The 3432-nt window shown below is 32.6% G+C and overlaps 1 long non-coding RNA gene across 1 annotated transcript; it reads right to left on the bottom strand.

Annotated features, from left to right (window-relative positions):
• Positions 1-696: 696 nt before the first annotated feature.
• Positions 697-2863, bottom strand: LOC132760618 (uncharacterized). Its single transcript, XR_009629865.1, has 4 exons — positions 2715-2863; positions 2051-2180; positions 1508-1731; positions 697-797 (listed from the first exon to the last, which is right to left on the bottom strand). It is a non-coding gene; the product is annotated as an uncharacterized LOC132760618 (long non-coding RNA).
• Positions 2864-3432: the final 569 nt, after the last annotated feature.

Below are 3432 nucleotides of genomic sequence, written 5' to 3'. Positions count from 1 at the left end.
CAGGATTAATCAAATACATGGTTGATGTCGGGATGGAGAAGGTTTATCCGGTTCGCTGCAAAAGTGTATCTTGGCTCGCTAAAGCTCGCCAAGATACACTTTCTCGCTCACCGGATAAACCTTCTCCATCCCGACATCAACCATGTATTTTCTATATGAACATTTCAGTCTATAGATTGATGTGAACAATTATAATTGATGTGAAAAATGAAAAATAATAGCTAAAACTGCAAAAAGACTGAAATACATTACAGTACATTCCTTTTGTCATTTTACATTGACAATTGTATCCTTATTTACCTGTATTGTAAATGTCGTATTCAGAAGGGCCTGGTTAAAAACTTTTACTTCTATGCGTGCAGATTGATGTAAATCTTCCGTCGGTACAAGAAACCAACAGTTATCTATATCTAATATTTGAGAGTCTATGAAGCAAGTTTTCAACACACAGTTGCATCTCTCAACTTGTTCACAAGCGTCAGAAGACTGTAATAAAATTATTTCGAAAGGATAATTATGTTATAATACTTCATATTATATAGAATGAGGTTAGGTATATCAAACAACGGGTTGGAACAGTGTGGCTTGTTACAATATATGAAATATTTGATTATTCTTGTACATAATTACACAGTTAGAAATCATACCGTACAACTAATATTATTTCTTGTCTACTTGCATTATTTCCATTGCCTGGAATTGTACCGCTGCGGTGCTCATTGGTGTTATTTTCCACGATCAGTTTATAATCTATTCGATGTACACCACTGTCATCATCTAATGCGTTGAAGATTATTCTGTTTTGGAAATTTAAGAATTATATTATTATATACCAGTACTTGCGTGTAACGTATACATTTTTATTTGAAATTGTATCATTTGTACGCTAAACGTATGAGATAATCTAAAATGATATATAATGTCAATTACAGTGAAATGTTGTATTATACTATACTATCGATACAACCTTTATATCTTTATTTTTACCTCAACTTCATTTATTATCAAAACGTTGTCTTTTTTGAGTTCGCCCCATGTAATATTTATATGTTCGTAGAGTGCTATCATCATGTAAGCTGCACTTATAATTCATTTTATAGCTTTCATGACTGGAAACGAGAGAGCATTTCCAACTCTTACTAAACATAAGTTGAGTAATATGGAGTGAATACTGTGTTCGAGGGGCCTGTTAAGAGTTCTAAGACTGGCGTATGTTCATAACCTTTTCAAGAAAATATCGAAGTGTTTAAAATATTCCAACGGTATATTAAACAGCTCCTGTACATAATGCTCTTAAAATAATCGCGTTTTACTCAACTTAAAATATAATACATTTTAATATTTGAATTTATCTGGAAAATTCACTTCCTCCATCACTTACCAATGGGAGACAAACTGCAATAAATAATTAAAAATGCACAATCCAAGCCAAATTGCAGAATCGTAAGAAAAATACATGAATATCTTTGTCGTGCGACTTAAATTAACTGCAAAGGACAGAAAATACCTTGAGGTATGTGTATAAGTTCCATTTACAATATTTGTATGTAAATGATCACTAGCTACTACAGGAGGTGTGTTATCTATGTGCACTTCTGTGTAATCGGCAAGGGTGTGGTTCATGATATCTGTTGCTCGAACCCATAACCTAACATGACTACCATCATCGAGTTGTTCATTAATTTCATAATTTTCTGACAAATCGTGTTTTATCCACCCTGATTGTGGCACCTGTTGCAAAGTAAGAATAAGGTTGTATAAACAGAAATTATTTCAGAATCTAAGTTATCTAAAGGTGCTTTAAGTTAGTCAAGATACTTTAGTTTGATAATAGTTTCCGTCTTTGAATCTTCATTCAATAAAATGTAATTATTTGTTATAAGTTTGTAAATTATTAACCCTCAACAGAATCCTAGATATATCAAAATAAGCACTAGGTAAATTAGAAATAATTTTGTTAATGTAATGTATCGTAATTTATTAAACGTATTCAAGTCATGTGAACATAAGTTCACCAAATTTATAATTGGATAACATTTATTGTTAGTACCTTTCTATCATCTGTGTAAACCTTGTTGATTTCAAATTTTACAATTCCATGAATGTTTTCAATAGCACTGCGTGTTCTTGCCCCATCGTCATCTGTTAAATTCACATACTTTTCGTAAACAGATTCAAGTCTTCAAGGAAAATCAAATCTTTAAAAAAAGAAGTGTGGTTGCGTAATTGGCCTAGTGATTATAGTCGTCGAATTTAACCACTTGCCTATTACTTATGTGGGTTCGAATGTCGCTAGTGATATTGATATCTTTCATATGAAGAAGGTAGATAATCTAGGCTTCTACAAAATTGTCCGTTTGTGCCTGAAATGGTGCAAGGAGGGAATTTGAGGGCTTCCTCTACCAGTTAAGCTGGAAAGTTGCCATACGAAATATGACGCTACAAGCTACTATGCAGTGTATACAATTAATGTTACATTATTTATATGAATCTATTCCACATTTACACCAAAATCACGTTAAAGCATTTAGTTTCAATTTTGAAAAAAATGCATTACCAATGTATTCCATGCGAAGTGTGTGGTTGCTTTTTGATTTAGCAAGATATGCCAAATGATTAAGAAAAATATACTTTATATAATTTGCTTTGGTCATCAATATAGAATAAGTAACGACACCGGGGGAATTAGAATGCAAATAAATATTATAACCTACTTCTTTCTGATAAGGTCACCGTCATTTTGTATTTCTACAAACTGTGCAGTGTATGTCAATACTCTATTAAGTAATTTGTCTTGGTCATAAATTCTGTTCACAAAGTGGTTTCCCAATTCAAAACAATCCGCGTTTTTGTATCATTATTTGAAGACACATGTATCCAGTTTCAGGTATTGCTGTTATCACATGCATACCACCATCTTCAATCTTTACGTCTGACACGTCAATCGACATGTTTGGATTAAAGGCAGGTTAAGTTAAGGTTATAAAAGAGTCGTTGTCATATAAGACCAATCTCCTTGCAATTTTGGAGTTATTAGCTTTGTCTGATACTTGCAAAAGTATGGAATACATTCCTGTTTCCGGAGGATAGTAAGTTGGAAAGTTTATAGAGGACGTTTTGTTTGTTTTGAACTGATGAATTAGCTTTAATGGCTCTAGTTCCGTAAGCTCATTGTGTGCATTTGGTTCCAACTTGAAAACCTCAAGGTAGTAATAAGCTATTCCAGATAAAGCGTCCGACCATCAATCCCAACTGATGTGAATAGGTTTCTAGATTGAAAAAAAAAACACTTCAAAACAGTTACAATAACACATTTTGAAAAGAAAAGAAAATTGAGTATTAAATAGATTTGTATTTAGAATATAAAAAGGTGTTCAACTATATCTACCCGCGTAATATCATTTCCAACATGGATGGGTTTTCCCCGTTGTT

Source organism: Ruditapes philippinarum, unplaced genomic scaffold, assembly GCF_026571515.1.
Source record: "Ruditapes philippinarum isolate M1 unplaced genomic scaffold, ASM2657151v2 ctg3833_1_1_1_1, whole genome shotgun sequence".
In the NCBI taxonomy this organism is placed as follows: domain Eukaryota; kingdom Metazoa; phylum Mollusca; class Bivalvia; order Venerida; family Veneridae; genus Ruditapes; species Ruditapes philippinarum.
Note: the sequence above shows the minus strand (reverse complement) of the source record. Positions and strands in the feature narration are given on the sequence as shown.